General features: G+C 38.3%; 1 protein-coding gene across 11 annotated transcripts in view; it reads left to right on the top strand.

The window, feature by feature from the left end:
• The window catches only part of LOC126253563 (longitudinals lacking protein-like), a 398,965-nt gene that overhangs the window by 7,970 nt on the left and 367,890 nt on the right, over window positions 1-23,105 (top strand). Inside the window, exon 7 of one of the 11 annotated variants that reach the window (XR_007545995.1) lies at window positions 1,142-1,437. The exons of the other annotated variants lie outside the window; for them this stretch is intronic. The gene's annotated coding sequence lies outside the window, so the exon portion shown is untranslated. Of the gene's footprint in view, window positions 1-1,141; window positions 1,438-23,105 lie in introns of those variants that run through there. 11 annotated transcript variants of the gene reach the window in all.

The raw sequence follows: 23,105 nt of genomic DNA, 5'->3' as shown, positions 1-23,105 counted from the left end.
GCGGGTAGTCTCGTTTCAGCTAGTCATTGACAGATGTAATCGAACTTTGCTGTCCCATTTCATAGTAAGCTCTCATCTCTGATATGAGCTACTTCATATTTATACCAGTTCCTTTCATACTGTATTGCCATTTACTGATGAAATGCGAGTCGAAGTAATGAAGATTTGTTGTTCATTTTGTACATGATATTTGTGGCAAAAGAAGTGTTATCTTCTTTTGCAGTGTACTATTACCACCCACAGAAACACACATATAGTAATGTTGTGAATTTTTATTCTTTACATATTTGTAAAAGTGACAGTAAAGAATTTTAGTTCTTTTTCTTGGTATGATGTAGACTAAAATCGGTGTTACATGCTGCAACTGAAACATGGCTCTACACTTACTCAAGTCCATTAACTTAAGCTTTTTTGCGTTACTGTATTATTTCCATCTCGGGGAAGGTGTTGTTAAAATATCACTGTGGATTTGCTCAGTGCAAAACACCAAAGCACAGCTCATATTTCTTCTGTTGTCAGAACTGCAGCAACAGCACAAAGATAATTGATTTAACTCACCTGCCAAGTGAATGTTACAGGAAATATGTGCACACTGTGCATTGGTGTGGTATAAATGCATGGTAATGTACTGGAAAATAGCAGTTCAGAACTTGAGATATCCTCTTCCAATCTTTAATTCAAATTATACTTACAAAAGAGATTCATACTGGTGTTTATTCTCCAGTTGCAGATCATTTCTGAATTACAGTGTATTCTGGTTTATTAATGGGGTCTTTTTCTCTCCCCCAACCCTGATTCTAAAATAATAAATATGCCTGCTATTGTAAAGTATACTTCCTATACTGCAACTTTGAACATTTATTGTTGTAAATTTTAGAGGGTCTGTATTCTGGTCTTACTGCCACCTCTTTGCTCAAGTTTGTCTTGTAAATATATATTAACAATTTTTCTGTTGGGAGTTATAGTTATGAAAACTTCGATTTTTGTGGGTCACTGATCCATTTGAGGCACTTGGCAACACATTACATACACCAAAATAATTCTCATGAATTTAATAAGGTGCCATTCCATTACAGGTGTGGTTATAAATATTGACTTTGCATCAGATTTCTCTTTAATTTGGTTCATGTCTTCTTTTCAGATTTCCAGCTCATGTCAGCATGTAGAGAAGTTTGTTCGCTGCATTTCATAGAGGATGTACACATAGGGTGGTGTAGGTAGTGTGTGTTGTGAAGGACTTGAAACTGTGAACACTTCTGTGACTTAGTGCCATCTGTGAATGAAGATATCTTTTAACATTGAAATAAATGGAAACTTTGTACTTTACCGAGAGAGAAATAATATCTTATTTTTCTATTACATTGTTTGTTCTTTGTTGCTATATTTGTACAAGGCAGCATCGAATAAAGGTTCCATAGTTGTTCCTGTGATCATTAACTCATGTTCTCCATCAAAGTTTAACGATGCAACTTAATCATCAAAGATCAATGATTCATCTTACCTATCCTTGCCTGTATTGGGATTTACACACATGCTATATGACAGCTCACACAAAATATATAGTCACACTAACAATGTGAAAGGTCATCTAATAGATGTTGGCAGTGTAAACTTTCGTATGACATGTGACACTACTGATGGGCAGATACTAAAAACTTTTCAAGGAGTGTTCAAGAAAATGATTTGCACAGGTTATATTGTAGTTTCTTGGAAGAAGGAGAAAATTTATTTTGGAAATGTTTTTCTTGCAACCAAATTGGAAAGAATGGTATTAGCTATTTTTCTTAATATATTGTGTAAATACATTTTTCATTTATATAATACTTACTGCAAGTTCTAAGACTGCAGGCAGTTTTTAGGGGTAACTGGGAAAATAGAATTATTGCATTTATTCTTGTCATTGGCAGTGTTAGCTTTTGATGATAAAACTAAATGTCTTAGCACATCTTTGGCTCTTGATCAATGAGGAGGTACGAGAAATGTTCAGATATGTGTTGTTGCTGCAGTGCTGCCAGACAAAGAATAGGGCATGTTCTTTGTATTTCACCATGAGCATATATGTAATTTAACACATCTTAGTGGTGCACACAGTACCTTGTGGCTTCTGTTCTTTCCTTATTTACTTACATAACATGTGTTTTATAGCAGAATGATGTAAATCCCATAATTTGCAAAACTGCACTTCGAATGCTGCTGTCCAGCTACTTCATTAATCAGAAAGTTGCCAGTTACTTCCATCACATGGCAGGCAGTAATTGATTGTTAGTATATGTGGTTCTGTGTACAAAATGTTGCTGGTAACATTGATAAAGGATTAGTTAATTTTACAGCTATCAAAGCTCCACAATAATAGATGGTAATATGTAAAAGTAAAAAGTTTGTTAATGGGTTGAAGTGGATATAACTTGTCTTGAAAGCTTGGTGAATGTGTCTGTATTAAAACTGAACTGTTGACTTGCTGGAGCAACAGTTTAAAGTAATCCCCATTGTTGGTGATGCACTTGTGGGAACAGCTATGAGAGACCTGATTTAAATTTGAGGAACAACAAAAAGGCTGGAAAGTAGGTTGGTTGACACAACTCATCTGTTGGCTAGGAATTGTGCTCTGGAAAGGCAGTGCATTGTCAAGCATTGTTGTGGAGCAGAGTTGAAGTCACCTTCTGTGGTGTACTGGAGGTGTACGTGCTTGATCTGTTGCGGCATTTACTGTGGTGTCCTTGTGGAGGAATTGTTGATAGGGCCATCATTAATCTTCCATGCAAAAGAGGTCTCCACAGGTGTCAATTTGAACTTTCATTTGTTTTAGGATCAAAGAGTGGGAAACAAATTGGGTAAAGCTTCCATTTGCACGTATGTGGATAACTATGAAGTGGGTCATCTCAGTCAAGTCCTCTTATCATTTGCACTGTCACATGATTCTTTGACAGTTTCTTCACTTCCTGTATGCCGTCCAGGGTGCATGCAATTACAGTCGAAGTTTGAAACAGAGCAGCATACATGTTCACTGATCCATTTTGTGGTTTAGATCATGTGCACTACACCTTCACTCAATGCGCAGTTGAAATACAACACACACATATTATTGCTACTCAAGAACTGTCTGTTAGCAGTGTGATATTAGAGAATTTTCTGGACAGAGGTTGTGCCTCGTCACTGTAAATACTTATTGAATATTGATGGTTGGTGGTAAAAAGTGCTCAAAAGAGAGAAGTGAAGTACAAGCTATTAACAGTATTGTCAGAAATTGAATTGCATGCATCACATCTTGTTGATTGTACTAGTGAAAGGTTGTTGCTTAGGCCCTTCCATATAGCATTGCAATCCATAACTACTGTCATTGTCCACTCTGAGATTGGTGTAAAATGAGATCATCTTACTTAAAGTCTTAACGATGTGCTCAGCCTGACTTGAGACTAGTTGCCTGTATGGCCAGACTGGCACCTGCATGTCAGTGCAGTGTTCCTCAAACATTTCTGACAGTTCAGTAACCTTGGGGTGGTACATAGTTTTTTCTGAAGGGACAGGGTTTTGTGTGTGTGTGTGTAATTGAAGGAAGCGCTGCTGACGACTTACACTGCATTGGATTCTTTGGTAATTTTTCTTGATTGCAGTATTCTCAATAGACTCTTTGACAAGGTGGCACAAGCTAAACATTAGTGCAAGTTAAAGCATGTGTAAAGGAAGTAACCTATTAGAACTGATGTTTGTGGTTTCTTTCTGTGAGGGTTACGAGAATGGCTTGGTTGCACCAAGGCGAGATTAAGTTGGTCATAAGAGCATACATGATTTTTAGGAATGTTAGTGAACTTTCGTTTGTCCAGGAAGTAACTGTAATGTGCTACAATGAAGCTGCAGCAAATTTATTTGGGACAGTCTAATGTAAATGAGACAGATGAGAAAAAGCAAACTTGTTTATTATTTCACAAATAATCTCCATAACTATTAGCTGTATTTATATTGCCCTGAGAGACAACACTGCCATAGCCTTTGGGGGAAAATTTTTGTGGTTGCCTAAATGTCTATGTGGACACTTCGCAAAAAGTAGCCTGCAATCAAAGTGACCAGACAATCATTTCTGTTGTGGGATAATGCCTTGCCTGCATTTTGCCAAGATGGTAAGCAGTCAACCAACCACCATTCAGTTGTGGAATATGCATCATCTGTTAAGGTGAGTTATTCCCACACAGGTGAGCAATGTTCAAAACTTAATGAGGTAGAGGTTGATCAATTTAAAGGGATCATTTAGATTGGGTGTTACACCTTAAAAAGGAAGGCTGTACTTCATTTGCTCTCATATCTCCACACACTCAATGGAACACAGATTTGCGCATTTTGTTAATAGCAGAAAAGTATTGGTGGACACACTGTTGGTAATTCATACTGTTACTGCAATTGTACAGTGTTAACTGATAATACTGAAAATGGTCTTTTTAATAAAGTTCATGGCAATGGAACTTGTCATTTTGTTGCATATTGCTTTAAAGATTTTGTTTTTCAGATCAATAATCATTCTCTCTCTCTCTCTCTCTCTCTCTCTCTACATATATTCACACACACACACACACACACACACACACACACACACACACACACACACACACACACGCTTGTCTCTCTCTCTGTACATATATTCACACACACACACACACACACACACACGCTTGTCACCTCTGTAAACTTACTTTAATTCTTGAGTACCAAGCTGTTTTAAAATCTACACGGAAGTATTACTTCCAGGACTACATTGGAAATATTCAGAGGTAGACATTGGGATATATATCTTTTTATGTTAACACTGTTGAAGTTTGCGGCACAAGGTACTTGTTACAATTGATCCAATTAATTCCATAAAAAAATGATTTCAGAACATGTTAAATTTTTCTTACAATCTTAGTTACACGGATGTATTTCGTGGTTAATTGCAGATATCTGCTGTTTCCTCCAGATGTAAGGTTAAAAACATTTTATCACTACCTTCCTAAGGAAATATTTCAGTGTACATGCAATCATTCGAGCAAGTTTCCTTTTTGAAGTGATAGCAGTGGAGAGGCAGAACAGTTGCACTGAATAATTTTGTGCATGTAAATATGTTCGACGCTGAGTTCCTGTATTTTTAAACTATTAAAGTGGTGTAATATGAAATGTAAGTACTTACCCGTGCAATGAATGAGTAGGCTAAAAATTAACTGCACAATACTGCATTAAACTTTCTATTATGTCACGTCAGGAGATAAAGAGCTACTTCAAGTTTAAAGCAGATTCCAGAAAAAGGAACAATTCATTTTCTTACTGTCCTATCAAAACTTCTTAGTGTGTCCAGCGAAAACAATACTTTTGAGTGTATGTGGCTGTTACGGTTTGCTGGTGGTGTTTGTAGAAGGTAAGTAAGCATTCTCAGTGAAGAATGTAACATTTCTTCATATAGAAGACATACTGGAATTTGATTTGGCACACCACCTGAAGAAATGATCTAAAGTCGTTGGGGTCATTGAAACGGTGTTCATTCTACTAGATTCTTAAACTTTATTACCTATGACTGCACACTACAGAAATTTGAATTAAAATTATCACAGTTGTCAAGACTTTTCAGAATAAAATGTGTGTTCATGTGTATTGACATATACGTTTAGTATAAAGAGAAAGTATTTGACAATTTGATTGTGTTGACTTGAATCACTATCAAGTATTGAGGAGATATGGAATTTGAACCAGTGAATGTGATCTGAACCAGTGAACGTAATCATCTTTTCAATGAACAAACACTGCATTACAGCAGCTGCATTACTATGTCACTGTTGTTGATTAAGCCGTTTTTAGTGTTTTAGATTGTGTATTTGATTCTTGAGTGGTTCAAGAGCAAGGTGGTTTGGTTGTTTTCATAGTGATTGCTGTTCAGATCTTCTACAGCCCATGTTGATATCGGCATATATACTCTGCCCAATGTGGTTTGTTCAGCACACCCCATTGAATCTGGGATTAGGGTTTCTTTGTGTTCCATTCACGTATGCTGTGTGGGAAGGATTGATTGCATACTTGACAATGTGCTGTAATAAATCTCTCAGAATCATTGTGACTCTCAGAATCATCATGTGAATAATACATAGGGGGTTTCTAGTGTCTTCTTAGTAGATATTAGGTGGTGGTTCTTTAAGCTGTGTAAGTTGGCTTTCTCGGGGTAGTTTACATCCAACTCAGTCCGCCAATTAAGTTTCTTCAGTATCATTGTCAATACCCCAGCTAGTCCTATTTTGTATGGGTCGCACCCACTCGAGCAGAATGGGTTACAATAAGTGATTTGTAAGTAGGAGTATCTAGAGGGTCTATACAAGGGCGATATACTTGAGGGCAATATTAGGGAAATGGAAGAGGACTAGATGAAATGGGAGATAAAATACTGCGTGAAGAATTTGACAGAGTACTGAAAGACCTAAGTCGAAAATGGGCCCTGGGGGTAACAACATTCCACTAGAACTATTGATAGCCTTGGGAGAGACAGGCTTGACAAAACTCTGGTGAGCAAGATGTAAGAGTCAGACGAAATACCCTCAGACTTAAAGAAGTATATAGTAATTCCAATCCCAAAGAAAGCAGTTGTTTACAGGTGCGAAAAATTACCAAATCATTAGTTTGATAAGTCATGGATACTGGCACGAATTGTTTACAGATGAATGGTAAGACTGGTAGAAGCTGATGGGGAAGATCAGTTTGGATTCCGTTGAAATGTTGGAACATGTGAGGCAATGACTATGACTTTTCTTGGAAGATGAATTAAGGAAAGGCAAACCTATGATTCTAGCATTTGTAGACATAATAGGAGGCTTTTGACAATTTTGACTGGAATAATTTCAAATTCTGAAGGTGGTAGGGGTAAAATACAGGGGCAAAAGGCTATTTACAATTTGTACAGAAACCAGATGGCGGTTGGGAGTCGATGGGCTTGAAAGGGAAGCTGGTTGGGAAGGGAGTGAGACAGGTTTCAAGTCTATCCCAGTTGTTATTCAATGTGTGTATTGAGCAAGCAGTAAAGGAAACAAAACAAATATTTGGACTAGGAATTAAAATCCATGGAGATGAAATAAAAACTTGGAAGTTTGCCAATGACATCGTAATTCGGTCAGGTGGCAGAGGACATGGGAGAGCAGCTGAAGGAAAGGACAGTGTCTGGAAACGAGGATATAAAATGATCAACAAAAGTAAACTGAGAATTTAATGTAGACCAATTAAGTTAAATCAGATGATGCTGAGGGAATTAAATTAGAAAATGAAGACACTTAAAGTAGTGGAGTAGTTTTGCTATTTGGGAAGCAAAATAACTGATTATTGTTGAAGTAGGGAGGATATAAAATGTAGACTGGCTACAGCAAGGAAAATGTTTCTGAAGAAGTGAAATTATTTTGTTAATCTTGTGTATAGACTAGGCAGGAAGTTTTTTCTGAAAGGCTAGAAGAAGGGATCGTTTGGTAGGACGTGTTCTGAGGTATCAAGGGATCACCGATTTTGTGTTGGAGGGAAGTGTGGAGGTAAAAATTGTAGAGGCATACCAAGAGATGAATACACTAAGCAGCTTTATAAGGATGTAAGTTGCAGTAGTTATAAGAAGATTGAGGCTTTCACAGGAGAGTAGCATGGAGAGCTGCATCGAACCAGTCTCTGGACTGAAGACAACAACATCTGTTTACAGAATTCGTGCTGGCATGGAGGTCATTCCGTTATATATAGAACATTTTCTGAGCTGACCTGAAATGAGCAGAGATTCTGCAACAATTTAGTGTCAACAATATTGGCTGGTTATTTTGTGGATCACTTGTACCACTAGTCTTGTTAACTGGGTGTGACCTGTGCTTTCTTCCAACTACGCTAGACTCTCGTTAATCCGGCTTCTCGGTAATCTGGCAAACATCCAAAAATGTGCACAATGATTTATAGTGCACAACAATGCTCAGTTAAACAATGGTTTATTTACTGTACTTGAAATTGTAGCTTTCTTTACTGTTTGTAATTATGTCTTCTAAGAGGAAACCCGTTATGCTAGACCTCAAGCAGAAACTTGAAATTTTAGCTAAGTTAAATTGAGATTCTTAGCAGAAAGCTGTTGCTGCTGAGTTCAATGTTGGATGAGCAACTATGACATCAGAAAGAAAGATGATGATATTCGACAGTACTCACCACAAATGGATGGTGAGTTGGGAAAATGGAAGGTTATGAGAATGAAGAACGGCTGTTTATAAATGGTTCGTACTATAACACAGTAAAGGAATTCCATCAGTGGTCCGATTATAAAGTTGATCAAACAAGTTGGCTGTAGTAACTTGTTTGCAGCAAGCGAGGGTTGGCTATAAAACTTAGAAAAAATTAAATGGCATTTGGCAGCTGACAGTTACGGGAAAGTTGCTCAGCTAACACTAAGGAAGCTGATGAGTTCGTAAGCAAGATACGGAAGACAATAGAGGAAGAAGATTTAACTGCTGATGTCTTGTATAATGCTGATAAAACAGGACTCTTCCATCAAAAAACATTAGCTGCCAAGAACGAGAAGGAAGCTTGTGGTTACAAGCAACAGAAACAGCACGTAACATTAATGGCGTGTTGTAATGCAAATGGGAGTTATGAACTACCTCTTATGTTTGGAAGATCTCAATATCCACATTGTTCTCGGCCTCGGCACAATGACGTAATACTCTACCAGTGCAGTATTGCATTCAGATGGGTGTGGATGGACAGACAAAATTTTGTACCGGCAGCGATTAAAGTGCTAAAGAAGAAAGAGCTTCCACTGAAAGCTATCTTTGTAATTGACAGTGCTCCCAGTCATCCTTCTTGCTGTTACCGGCAATCAAAAATGCGTTTAGTTCAAGTGGTGAAGGCAGTAAAAACTGCTGAAATGACCAAATTCATCTTCAATCTCAGTTTTCGTAAATGAGAAAATACTGAAGGAGAGGATGTCAGGAACTCCTTACTGCTCTGCCTCTTGTCATCAGCAGGTAAAATTTGGTGGTAGGCCACTGGTCCTTTTCTCACAGGTATACAAGCAATCTTTCTACCATGCAATGTGTCAGACCTAATTCAGAGCATGGACCAGGGAATTTGGAATCAAACGTCATAATCGACATTCACTTCTTGTCTCCTTGCTGAATGAAAGTGAAAACGACTTTATAAGACTATGCTGAAGGGGGTGGAAAGCAATTAATGTATGTGATGTTTTCCAAGAAGCCGAAGCATGGGCTGAAGAGAAAATTGTAGCCATCCATTGATGCAGAGTTGGATCCAGTAGTGAGTGACAGCGATGAGCCAGTCAATTTGGAATTATCATTTACTTTGTCCAGTGACAAGTTCCCCAACCTTCCAGGAGGAGAAGTTGATGATGTTACTAAGTGGCTGAATGAGGAAGACTGTAATATGGACCAAACTTTAACTGATGAAGAAATAAACAAAAGCGTGCAAGAGGTAATGCTCAAAGTGATGAAGAGGACACAGGAGAGAGCATGAAGATTTATCACACTGCTGGTGCTGCAGCTGCAGAGTTCTTCCTGGAGTACATTATGCAACAACCAGATAAATGCAGTACCAATGTAATACTTGTAAAGCAGTTGCATGATAAAGCATGCCACTACCACATATCATCATTGCGACAGTTAAAAATTAGGGACATGTTTCATGGTGAGTGGTACGGCTGTATAATTATGTATAGTATACATTCAAGGACTAAGTTTTCTTTGGAAATTAATGTATTTTTGGATTTAATAAAGTATCTCCTCGGATTTAAAATTGTATCCTTTGGTTAAATAAAGTACAGTACACAATATCCCCTTTGTTTTCATAATAAATGAATAAAATAAATTTCAGAAACTCAATAATCCGGCACTTCTGCTAATCCTGCACCCATATGCGCCAGGAATGGCCGGATTAGTGAGAGTCTAGTCTATTGGGCATGCTTTTCCTAGTTGAAAGATGGGCTAGTTCGACTGCAAACTCTTGTGTTCAATTTTAACAATGTGGGCTATTTTTTGACACGACAGACGCTCGTATTTATTTCATTCATTAAGGATTTAATTGGTGCAATTCCTGTGGGTTTTCCTTTGTAGAAGAATATTTGAAAGTGGAATTGCTTTGTTGCCCTGAATTTCAGTTTCTGTCTTATTTGTCAATGTCTGGTTACTGACTTCAGCGCCACTAATAGCTTGTACATATGACCAGAATTTATTGGGGTTTTGTGAAAAATGTTGCCCTCTTGAGAACCAAACACCTTTCATTTAGCATCTTTCTATGTGTAGTCCTATGATTTATTTTACTTATTTTTTGCAGTTCTTTGGAAGTACATTTGCATTTGACTGTATTCCGTGGCTGGTTTCTTCCGTTAAGAACTGTTGTGCTGGGTACATAATCATTCAGTGATCAACTAGTCTTTGAAACTTGAACCGTAGTTCCTTTAAATGCTCCTGCTCTGTTCTGAAAGTTTTAAGTTCCTCATCGAGATGGCACTACAGCTTTTTCGTCTACTACTTTACTGACCATAATTATACCTTTCTTTGTTGCCAACCATGTCATAGTCTCTGTGAACATCCTGAAAGAGGGCAAGTCTGTCTGTTGTGTAATTGTGTGTTTATTACAATATTATGCCCACCATTGATATTAAATCTTTCCCAGTCAGTCTCTATCTAAATTCTGATATAATTTCTCTTAACTGCAAAAATACATCTCCATTCACCATTAGCCTATCTTTTCGATAGAACCTTAACGTTTTCACCACGAATCTCTGCTTATCAGTTTATGGTTTCCACCTGCACATAGCATTGAGAAGGTCATTGGTTTTCAGATGAATACTTCTACAGTTAAGGATTTTAATACTCTCACCTTTGGGAAGGGGGGGGGGCAGGCATTCTTTTGCATCTTACCCAAATACTTCCTGTTGTCCTACAGCTGTCATTACCTGGACATGTTGGAAAGTGCCTAAACTATAAAAACCTTTGTGCAGCCTCTTGATGTGTGGTGCACACTGACACCTTTATGGGGACCCAACAGTTCTCAACCCTGTTTCACAAGTTCGGGAAATCTTGCAGCCTAACTTGTCTTAGAGCCTTTAAAGACCAGAACCTGGTGGCCGTAATCTGTTCTGTGGACAATGCTACAAATTGTGAGCATTTGTCAAAATTCCATGTTCAGGGCTGGTCTTCTCAACCTTCGCCGCCAGTTGCTGGAATGACCCAGGTGGGACCTCGGAGCCCAGGTGACAGGTATTATTTATACCAACACGGTCCACAACCTGTAGTTCGTTGTATCGTCTTGTTCCCTCTATGGTGGGCAATATTGCTTCTTCAATATGTTGAATGAGGCCCTCAGGCATACAAACTAAGTGCACTTGGTTCTTTGCTGCCATTTTCCTAAAGGGCACTGTTATTCACCATACATTTGAACTAAAAGTTGCCCTTAATCTGTTGTTCCAAACGCTGGTAGGGTTACTTTGAAAAGAAAGTTGTGAGCTTTCTTCCTATCCTTGTCTGGCCTGTGCTTGTTCAGTCACGAATATTATTGTTGATGGGAGGCTGAACCTAATAGTTTTAATAGTTTATTCGGGGATGTTACTGTCAAATTATTTGTCACGCACATTGATTTACTTGGAAATGAGCTATGCAGCAGTTTCGTCATCTGATTGAGTAGTAAGTAACAGAATCACATTCACTCATCATTCATGTCCTTTGAGAAAAGGACCAGTGGCCTACCACCAAATTTTACCTGCTGACGACAGGAGGCAGAGCAGTAAGGAGTTCCTGACATCCTCTCCCTCAGTATTTTCTCATTCACGAAAACTTGAGATTGTAGATGAATTTGGTCATTTCAGCAGTTTTTACTCCTTCACCACTTGAACTAACAGCATTTTTGATTGCAACAAGAATTACCAATAAGCACAATGTTGGTTTATATTAGCCCTAACACTGTCAAGTTATGGATAATTGTTGATTTACAAAAATGCTATGTATTCCACTTTGGTTTTGACAACAGTGAGTTCAACTTTTGTGACAGTTATCATTATGTTCTGTAAGGTACATGCTTCTAAAGCAGGGGCTGCCAAACTTTTCCTCTGACGGAACACTTTAGGAATCATAGTACTTTGAAGGGACACATTTTTATTTTTAAGGTTATAAAATTAAAAAAAAGAAAAAGTTGTTTCATTCACTTATTTCAATTTTAAATTGTAACAAATAACAGAAATTATAACATCATAAAAAAACTGAAATAATCCATGTTATTAAGATTTTTGCGGAGCACTTATTCATTTCCTGCTGAACACGTGGTTCTTGGAACAGTTTGGAAAACCATTCTAAAGCATATGGAAATGTCACTGTTGGTCATTGCATGTTTCTGCTAGATTCAAATTAGCTGTTGTTCCACGATCGGTACAATTTGAAATGGTTCATCAAGAGAATGTTAATCATAAAATACAGGTTTTCCACACTAGAGGTATACAAAAAAGAGTTATTTTTCACTGTTTATTAAGCCTTATAACTTCATTTCTCCAACATCCTACACAGGACATTGTTATGTGCATAATTACTGTTCAGTGTGAACATAGTCTGTAGCTTGAGAGTTACCAGAATGGTGCTTAATTTCTTGCCCCAAGTTCATAAGCTTTACAGGTGTACGGTTTCTACTGCAGCGAAGATACATTGTGTCAAATGTACGACAGCCCAAACTTGTTCAGTGGGCTTTATAAACCCCAGGTAGAAATCCAGTGGTATGTGGTAACAAATACATGGTGGCTAAGAGGGAAAAGTTTGGGCGGGGGGGCACAACCCTACTGGAAAATGGGGCTGAGAAGGCATCTGTGGGACTGCATAGTTTGCCAATGTGTCAAGATAGGTGTACCCTGTCATTGGAGACGAGGTGCTGTTCATGAAATGGTGAGGATCACATGTGTGGTAGTGTTTTTGTCTGCATATTTACTCAACAGTATAAAATGTTGACTTTCTTTTCTTGGATATAAGGATTTGTCTGTTTACAGCATTTGTATAAAAAGTAATGAGACTGAGCTTGTGAATCACAATTTATCGTAGATATCGCTGCAACCACTAAGTACTCTTCAGTGTATGACCCTTGCGTCATAAACCCACTGCATGCGATATTTATTTGCATACTTCAAAGGCTGTCGCAAACACCGAGTCTGGGATGGCCTTCAAAGCCCTCGTCGTGGCGGCTTGGACCTCCTCCAGGGTCCTGCGATGGTGTCCTTTCAGGGAAGTTTTTAGCTTGAGGAACAAAAATAAAGTTGGGCGGGGCCCCATCATGACTCTCTCTCTGTGTGTGTGTGTGTGTGTGTGTGGGGGGGGGGGGGGCTGAGGAATCATTGGAATCCCTTTCCAGATAGCTGGCCACCATCAAGCAGGTGTGACTCGGGCACGTTGTCCTGATGCTGCTTCCAATCATTTGTGATGGCTGACCTCACACGATGGACCCTTCGCAATAAATAGCACTGTTGATATTTTGACTTTGGGACACAAACTCATGGTGAACCGCGCCCCTGCCGTTGAAAAACACAATCAGCATTGCTTTCACCTTCTATTTGTTTATGTGAGCCTTTTTTGGGTGTGGGGATACTGCGGTGTGCCATTGAGCACTCTTGTGCTTTGTGTCCAGGTCATACTGAAACACCTAGGTTTCATCTCTGTGATAATTTTATCTCAAAATTCCACATCAACTTCCAAGAGGCTCTGGAGATTGTCTTGGCAGATGCCCAAATTTGCTTGCTTTTGAAGGTTTGACAAAATCTTTGGACCATCTTGGCGGGGGAGTGGGGGGTGGGTTGCTAGATCGAGCATTTGCTCTTGCATAGATTCTGGGTACAGCCTTTTTATTCATGATAGAAATTAATGGAATTCACCCACATTTATAATAGTGAATATCAAAACCTAAAGAAGTGATTTAACACCACTGAGCCTGATGGCAAATATACCATAACTTTAATAATCCCAATTTTTTTTGTTTACACAATGTTCAAAGGAAATTATGCCAATTGCCAAATGTGGTGGAAATTTGAGTGGTGTTCTGCAGTCAAGTTGGTTACAAAACCGTGCTGAAGCAGAGTACTCAATTTTCTCTGTCACTACCTCATAGACATTGCTTACCGAACTGAAGATTCCCTTGTGCATGGACGCTGATGTTGCTTGCCAGAACATAAACATAGTTGTAGTATACATTTCCGTTATCTGTTCTCCAGGCCCCATGACACCAACACCCTTAGCTGCAAAACAGAATAGCAACACCAATTTTCTGTGGACAAAGGAGACCTGTGATGGCTTGCTGAACATTCAGTTGCACATGGCGAGCAACAGTAGTACTCTCTGGTGAACATGGTCATTGAATGCTGGAGGTGTGAATACACATTTCATCTGGGAGTGAAATACATGGGGGTGGGGGGAAATATTTTCTGTTATAGACGAGAGGAGGCAAAGTGTAATTTTAAGGTTAAAAGGATGTCGTCCAGGAATTGGGACTTACTCTAAACTCTATAGGGTGCTACACAGCACAATACACAGTATGAGAGCTAAGAATTCTGCAGTGAGGTTGGCCTGGCTTTAAGTGTGAGAAAGTGAAGACATGAGGGTTGCCTTCATTCAGTCCTCGACTGTTAAGCCAGTTCCACAGGCCAGTTTAAGGTTGGTTTTGGACATACCACATTTCTCCCGAGGATTTTTAGGATTGTTCTCTGTCCGGCTGTTAAGAACCCAGGAACAGGTAGGTGTATCAAGTTCAAATTTGTCATATATGGTCCCTTGGAAGTGGAAAAATTTTATTCATCTAAGTCGCTTCATTCAGAAGATATGGCCATTTATTTCAAGGGTAGTTCCCGCTTACCTAGAATCATGAAATTCAGCAAGCGAAAGATTGCACAGTGGAAGTAAAGTAAAATAAATTTTAAAAAATAAAAAAAAATCTGCAAATTGTAATTATATCACGTAAAAATATTTTTTGCCATTTGAACTTAACATTGTGCATTCATCATACGTCAAAAGCATGTATTATTGTATGCAAACACAAAAAGTTTTGAAAGAAAAGTTTTATTACCTCTTCCCTTAACACACAAACGAACTTCATCTACTGTTCACTTCTTCTTTAGTATGAACTAGTCTAACGAACTACCAGTTTTGGGAGTCCTGGGACGAGTATCTTGCTGCTGTTGATCTTGATAATGGGCAGAAATTGTTGTTTCTCGATTTCCAGGATTTGTGAACTGTATGTATATACATAATTGTATAGAGCCATCAGTGCGCAAGTCATATTTGTACTTGGCCAATTTATGTCCTGGGCTATGCTTTCTCATATATTTCAGGTTGTAGAATATCATAAGATTGCATACATCGTTGAAATACACATACTGCGTAGGTATTGAATAATCTGTACAAGAACTCAGCAGATCCATTAAATTTTTAAAAATGGCATTTTTAGAATTTTCACCCCTCTTGGATATATTCCTGTGAGTGCGCATGTCAGGAGCAGTAATAATATGTACTCAAATGAGGAACATAGAAGCTAATTAACTTGCAAACTTTGAATAGTTGCTGGGTTTGTGGTTTAAAACAGTAAATATATTGTGGAATATCAGGTGGTGCCACATATTATAACAATACCTCATGGCTTTCTCTTTCCCTTTTTTAAGAGCTCAAGTTCAGCGGAGGAGATCAGAAGGGAAGACCTCTGAGATTACATATGAAGTTCTTGAAGGGCCATTACGAGATTCTTGGGTAAAAATTTCAGATATTGAGAACAAGTTGCAACCCAACTTTTTGGAGGTAATTTGGATGTAGGAACAGCATGCATCACTGAAAAAAGCAAATTATAGGTATGTCCATTGTAGCAATATAGCTTGTCAACGTGACAACATACAGCTGCATTCAAGGGCAAAATGGCACTATTTTCTCGGTCAAAAAGTAGTTGGGGACCTAAATAAAAGATAAGTGTGTGTGAGGAATTTGCAACCAAGATCTTACAGTTTGTGCGTAATTGAATTTATGAAATCACCAGAGAGAAGAATGCCCATAAACAGAAAGAACGGGAAAACACAAATTGTCCATTATCCACTGTCTGTCTCTTAAATTAGGTCCATTGACTGAATCCAGTCGAGGAGGAAACATGTTGACAATATTGATGAGAATTCCGAAGCTGTAGAGTTCAAAATGATGTGTATCTATGAAATACAGGTAGAGGAGCTATGTCTGAAGCAATAAACTATGCAGTAGAAGGCTGTTTAGCAATGGACCGGAAACAGGAAAAGGAATATGCAGGTGAAGTACAGTGACTAAGGAAACTTGAGGCCAGGATGGTTACGGGAACACAGGATATATTTCAGGGAGAGTTTCCACCTGTGCAGTTTAGAGAAGCTGGTACTGGTGGGAAGGATCCAGATGGCACAGGTTGTGAAGCAGTCATTGAAATCAAGAACTTCATATTGGGGAGCATGTGTAGCAACTGGTCTTGCCACAGTTTGTCAGTGGCCATTTATGCAGACAGCTTGTTGGTTGTCATGCTCACTTAGAATTCAACATGGTGGATTGCGGCTTAGCTTGTAGGTTGTCCTACCTGATGGGATAGGTGGTGGTGGTGGTGGTGGTAGTAGTAGTAGTAGTAGTAGTAGTAGGAGGAGGAGGAGGAGGAGGATGTATGGGACATACCTTGCACCTAGGTCTATTACAGGGCAAGGGATAGGGAGCAGAGGCTAAGTAGGGATGGACCAGGATTTGGTGAGCGGCAGAATACCACTGTAGGAGGGGTTGGAAGGATAGTGGATTGGGAATTCCTCATTTCAGGGCATGGTGTGAGGTAGTCGAAACCCTGTCAGAGTATGAGAATTCAGTTGCTCCAGCCCATTGTAGTATTGACTCATGAAAGGAATGCTTCTCTGTGGCTGGATGGAGGGACTTTTGAAGATAGTGGCTGACAGGAGAGATAAGTCAAGGGAGATTAGTTTCTGTACAAGGGTGGGAGGGTAATTGAGGCTGCGAAGGCCTCAGTGAGTCCTTTCATATGTTTCAAGAGGAAAGGTTCGTTACTACGGATGTGATGACTGCAGGTTGAGTAGGCTGTGTGGAAGGAACTTATTGGTAGGGAATGGGTGATAGCTGTCAAAATGCAGGCATTGCTGGTGGTTGGTAGATTTGATATGGATAGAGGGACTGATGTAGCCATGTTTGATGTGATGGTCAACATTGAGGAAGGAACTTGTTGTTTAGAGGAGGACCAGGTCAAGTGAATGGGGGAGAAGGTGTTGAGGTTGTGGAGAAATGTGGGTAGGTTGTCCTCACCCTCTATCCATATCATGAAGAATGTCAAATTAAACACCTTTCAGCCATCTAAATTTCCAAATTGTTATTTTATTGGGCTGCCAGTTCTGGCAATATATTACGTGATCCTCAGGCCTCCTGACTGACTTGCAGCAAGATTCCCACCTTTGGGCCAGCCAAAATAGGGACCAGCCTTCAAAGACTGGTATCCGTAGATTTTTGAGACAGCGATCACGGCAAGCATCACTTGCTGACCAAGTGATCACTGTCTCAAAAAATCTGCGAATACTAGTCTTTGAATGCTGGTGTCTATTTTGACTGGACCAAAGGTGAGAATCCTACACATTTGTCAGGAGGCCTAAAGATGGAATCACTCACTGGGACTGGTAGCGAAATAAAATAACAATTTGGAAATTTAGACAGCTGAAAGGTGTTTGATTTGATATTCTGTACTGAACAGCCAAGGTCCTGCAACCATCTGTGGAAAGATCGGCATACAGAGATATTGTGTAGATGTCATCAATGAAACTGAACCAGGTGTGGGATTTGGGATTGTGGGTGGTTAGGAAGGATTACTCTTAATGTGATATGTGAATATGATGGTGCTCTTTGCCATAACCTGGATTTATTTGTAGGTGAAGCCTTCAAAGGAGAAGTAATTGTGGGTGTGAATATAGTTGGTCATGGTGACCAGGAAGGAGGTTGTAGGTCTGGAACCTGTTGGGTGTTGGGAAAGGTGGAATTCAATAGCAGCAAGGCCATAACGTTAGAGATGTTAGTGAAAAGGAAGAAGGAAGATGGCATCAATAGTTGTGAGCAAGACAGCGTGTGGTAAAGAAACAGGAACGACAGGGAGTCGGTGAAGGAGATAGTTGATAAGTTTTGTGTAGGACAGTTCATTGTGGGTAATAAGGCCTGCCTGCGACTCTGCATGTCCCTTATACGGTGAGTAGCAAACTGTCATATACACAATATTGCAATTATTTGATCCTGTATTTCCATTGTGTGAGAAAGTGTATTTCGATGACCGTGTTTTTCTAATTGTACAGCAACATTTTGTTCACTTATTTTAACATCTCTTTCAGATATTTCTCTTGTGAAAGAAACATTGTCAATGTCACCTGGAATGCTTGGACGTCTTTCCATGACTTTTCATGGGAAGTGATTAGAACCATAGTTTTTTTTGGGGGGGGGGGGGGCACAGGATAATTTACAAGGATTATCTACTATCCTGCAACCCAGTGCTGTTTTTTAAATTACCTGATACAGGATGGCGACTTGTCTGGTAAATTGAGGAGTCAATGGGAAACTTGATTTTTCAGAGCAGTTTGGGAATTATGAGAGACTAAAGGGGAATTGAACAATTGGAAGAAATATTTTATTACAAATATTCATCTTAGGAAGCAGTTTGTTGTGGAGTTGCTTAAGGGGGGTAGGACGCCAAACGGGCCGACTTGGAGCAGGAGAGGCACCACAGGACACTTAAAGGTGTATGAAACTCTAGAATTTTCCAAATCTGTTAAAAATTGAGGTAAATAACTATAAAATTTGTGTTTTTTCTAATCATGAAGTTTAAAATATAACAGCTCATTTGTTTTTTCATAAATTAAGTAAATTCTAGAGTTTCATACACCTGTAAGTATGGTATGTATGTTGTGCGAAATTCATTGAAGAATCTCTCTAACTTATGAAGAAAAGTGTACCTATAGCAACAAATGCTGTCATTAGTAAGTGAGAAAAATGATGAAATTTCACAAGGAAAAAATTTTATTTTGCTATGTTTTTAAACTTCCACTGCAATGAGTGTGAATCCCGAATCCTTCCTGGTGATGCTGACAAAGTTTTATGAATTTATTTGTAAAAGTATAGACACTGGAAACTAAAATGTCTTGTGATGCCTCTCCTTTCCAAGTCGGCCCGTTTGACGTCCTGCCCCCTTAAGGAAAGTTGAAGGAATTAATTGAATTGCTGTAATGGCTAATGTCTGCTGCCTGATCGTGACTACCTCGTTCCCACTCGTTGAGTACAGGAATCTTTGTAATTGTCTCCAGTTGCATGGGGCTCTTGAGTCTGTTTGCTGTTGTCTGAGTATTGCTTGTTGGAGTGTAACACGAATATGAGTTTGGTACATAATTGTGAATTTGTCTTTTGCAGAAAGTTCCATGTATGAACATGTTGTATACACATATATTGTAGTTCAATACTGAATATTCTGTCTTCAGTTCATTTTTTACTAATTTCTGTGAACAGTAGTGCTTTGTTAACCTCCTCTCAGTCTCGTACTGAAGTTAGCAATGCTGACAATGTAAAGAGCACCTGATTTGAAACGTGACAAGTTAAAGCTACGAAAAACTAGCATTCCATTCCAATAACAAGGGTCTGATGCATATTCCTGCAGTAATTTCCCATGTACCTGAGGTTATTGCACGGTGCTACAGAGTGGTGTATAATGATAGTGAAGAAATTTCCAGGAATGGCAAGTGCATGTGATGTACAGTGTTGCTGATAAAATTGTGAAATGCCAACTCAAGAATTTTCATTTGCAGCCATGAAAAGTAGTTAAGTAAAACACTCAATGTATACAGTTATAATTTACTCAGAGAAATTTGGAATTTCAACCCGGATAAACATGGAAATTTTAGATAAATATTTTGACGAAGCAAAAGTTGCCATCCTGTAATAGCTTTTTGTAGTTGGTGACTACCGAAAAGTGTGAATGTCATTTGGGGTTTTGTGTATTGCTGTTGGAGTTGAACATATTGATTTTGTGCTGTTGTCTGTATAATTGAATTTGTAGAGGGACACCATGACTTGAACACAGCAAGCATGCTGCAGTAGATGTAGGCTGCAGGAGTTACACTGAGATTAAAAAAGACATTTACAAGAATGGCTAGTATAGAGAGCTGCATTATTCCCCCAACAAAAACTAATAAAACATCAACATATCTATGGGGGAGAGATCTATGTTATAATTCCAATCAAGGTACCTAGTTTTAATTTGTCACATGTTCCCATGAGTTACTATTTCTGTTTTATTTTATTACTGTTAGCTCAATGAGTATACTGTCAGGTATAAATCTAAGGTCGAGGGTTCAATATTGAGTCAGTCCTAGAATATTTTTGTTGTTACTTACGGCTTCTTTAATCCCCGGGGTCTCATTTTTATTATACTGCAGCCCCCTATAACTAGCTTAGTAATTTAGTTCATTAAAAAGAACACCATAATACCATCTCCACTGGGACCATGCCTTGCAAGAAACACAGTGTTGTTCCTTTTGAGAACAGCTATGATATGTTTATATTGTTGTAAGTAGGAAAGGTGGACCTTCCATCTCAGAATAATTTTATTCTACACAACATCTGTTACTGCAGTTTTGCTTGGAATGCATTTTTAAGAGCTCTTCTTCGAATCAAGTGTGTCCTCAGTATCACATGGTCTTTAGGTTGTAGCATGTAACTAATTTGTTATTGTTGCTGTTTAATGAAGAATACAAAAACATCTTGCAATCTTTAACGTCACCGCCATTCAGTTGGGATATATATAATTATTTTATTTGCAATTAATATGAAGCAATTCAGATTGTGAACTATTTTTATATTAAAATGAAAAGCAATGGCAGCAACGTTAAAAGAAACTGGGGCCTCTTTCATTAAATGACTGATTTAATTCAGAACTTTTACAAGAGTTAATGCAATTTCTTCTGAAAGTAGTAATGACCAAAAGCTTTGTAAATCTCTTGGTAAAATTTGTTACTGACCATGAATGTAAATATGTTTCCTTGCGGAAGTTAGTATTAAACTGATTATCAGAGTTCTAAATATTAAAATGATTGTAGGTTCTGTATTATTTCACAAACAAAAGATTACAGCACATGAAGTGGCACATTTAATCTATAATAACCAAAAGAAATGCTTTCATATTTAAGAAAACACACAAAATTATGGATCTGTAAAGGAAGAACAGCTTTATAAATGAAATATGATTAAACTTTTGAACAGTATATTTTAAAGAAATACAAGTCAGCTTACACTATTCCTTACAGCCTAATATTTAAAGCAAAAGGTCCTCTACATGAAATGCGATATTCAAATGCACGCACTTGATATTCCGATTTCTAATAACAGTTCCAGTTGTAAATAATTAAGTAAAAGTCCAAGAAAGATCTCCTGTGACAATTTCATCGACTCCACAGAATTAATTGCGTTACATGAATCAAGCTAACCAAGAGAGACGAGCATAATGGCAAAAAGAAAAGAACAGAGGAAGAAAGAAAAGAGAGTGGTGCCCTTGTTTCACGACTGTTTATACTAATTACACATTATGATCTGTGTATGATTATCAATATATTATCCAGAGGTGTCTAGTATAGTTATATTACTTTGGGGTAAATTTCATATAAAAGTTAAGGGACATTATAAATTGCTCCCTCCATTTTTGACAGTTGTCATTCTTTATTGTTCTTGACTGTCTGTGATCTGTGTGAACTTCCTACAGTACTTTGGTTTTCTGTTAATTCTCACTCAGAAGTGTGTGTGCCGATCATCATCCTGAAGTTCACAGAAGCTTCTTGTCATTTCAGAATGTGTGGTTGTGGTGGTGTGTGTGTCTACTAGAATCATCACTCTTGGGTGCATAAAACTGAAGTCACTTTTAATTTTCACAATTTACTTTTTAGCCATTGTTCACAGTGCAACAGTTTAAGGCATCAGCAAACTAGCAACAGTTCAAGGGATCAGCAAATTACTTACCTTTGTTTTCCTGTTGTGTCCAAAAATCTGGAACGTTTACTGGGAATTTTGTATTTATGTCATATTTATTTCAAGTATTTCCTTTTTTGTTTTCAGATTTCTTTTTCTTACTTTTCTAAAATATTTCAAACATAGACACCACATATTTGTGTAATGTGATACCAGGAGTTAATGGAAAACATTATTTTGGTTCTTATTACAAACTAAATATTCTGTGAATAGTAGTTTTGTGTAATCTGTTGAGGGATGCTTCAGTGTTGTGGTGCGGTGTTGGGTTGAAGGTTGTATTTTGAGAGTACTTGCTGGACGCTGACTATTTACAGCAGCAACTTGAGGATGTTCACTTTGTGGGAGGAAATGGAGGACTGTGAAGCATGACACTTCAGACAATGAATAGACTTCAGGATATATGTATCCTACTTTCCACGAAAGAACATTGTTTCTGAGTGACGAATGTCCAATTTCAGTATGGCTACACGACATACAGAACAGCACCTAAGTGACTGTAACTGGCTTAATGTGATATGATGTCTTTATAGCAAACAGAATACTGAGAGGCCACTGGTGTTAATTGTGTAATTCATAAGTATGTTAGCCTACAAAAGGAAGCAGCTTTTGTGTTGAATTTGTGCATACTCACAATTTCTGAGTGCATTCAGTCAAGTTTTAATTGACTTAGGGTCTTCCAAACTTTAAATTCGTTTCAAGTGACAGTGTTACACAAAATCCAGAAATTACAGTCTACATCTCTGTGTTGATCATTTTGGCAGTATCCTGTCTGGAAACTGCTCTGAAGAAGCCAAAGGTACCTAGAAGGAACATAAACCATGTACATTTTTTACTTTTAATCATGGACCAGCACAGAATGCCAGTACATTCAAACAGGAAAGTAACACTAACATCATTGCACGCAGTTCAAAGAGGGTTCACTTTGAACAGAGTTAACTATAAAAGACTGCCTTGTTGGAAATAAAAGGGGAAGAAGAAAGAAAGGTCAGATTTGTAACAATGATTTTCATATTGCAGTTGGATGTGAATACACTGCTCGCCATTGAAATTACAACATGATGAAGACAGCATACAGTA

This window comes from Schistocerca nitens, chromosome 4 (genome assembly GCF_023898315.1).
Source record: "Schistocerca nitens isolate TAMUIC-IGC-003100 chromosome 4, iqSchNite1.1, whole genome shotgun sequence".
Lineage (NCBI taxonomy): Eukaryota > Metazoa > Arthropoda > Insecta > Orthoptera > Acrididae > Schistocerca > Schistocerca nitens.
This window is presented reverse-complemented; position numbering and strand designations above follow the sequence as displayed.